Source organism: Egretta garzetta, unplaced genomic scaffold (assembly GCF_000687185.1).
Source record: "Egretta garzetta isolate BGI_Z169 unplaced genomic scaffold, ASM68718v1 scaffold200, whole genome shotgun sequence".
In the NCBI taxonomy this organism is placed as follows: Eukaryota; Metazoa; Chordata; class Aves; order Pelecaniformes; family Ardeidae; genus Egretta; species Egretta garzetta.
In genome coordinates this window covers 777542-777836 of record NW_009258379.1, presented here as the reverse complement: position 1 = coordinate 777836, position 295 = coordinate 777542, and positions in this window count along the sequence as shown.

The window sequence follows — 295 nt, the reverse complement described above, 5'->3', positions numbered from 1 at the left end:
CCGCGCTGCCTCTTGGCACCCTCCGGATCTTTTAAAAGTCCGGAAATAAAATGCCACGTGTGAACAGCAGGCTACGGGGCAGCGTTAGGCCCTGTACGTGATTTTTTTAGCCTCACCAAATATCAATATGGAAAGTGCCAGACTTTGCATTCCTCGCTAAGTGGACAGCTTCTTCACTGTGAAATCAACAGCATCCAAGATGCTTTCCAGGCTTTTCCTCACTCCCAGTTAAAAGCGCACGCACCACATTCTTCCAGCCTGCCTGTGGCGGAGCCGCAAAAAGGAGTGCTGTCCA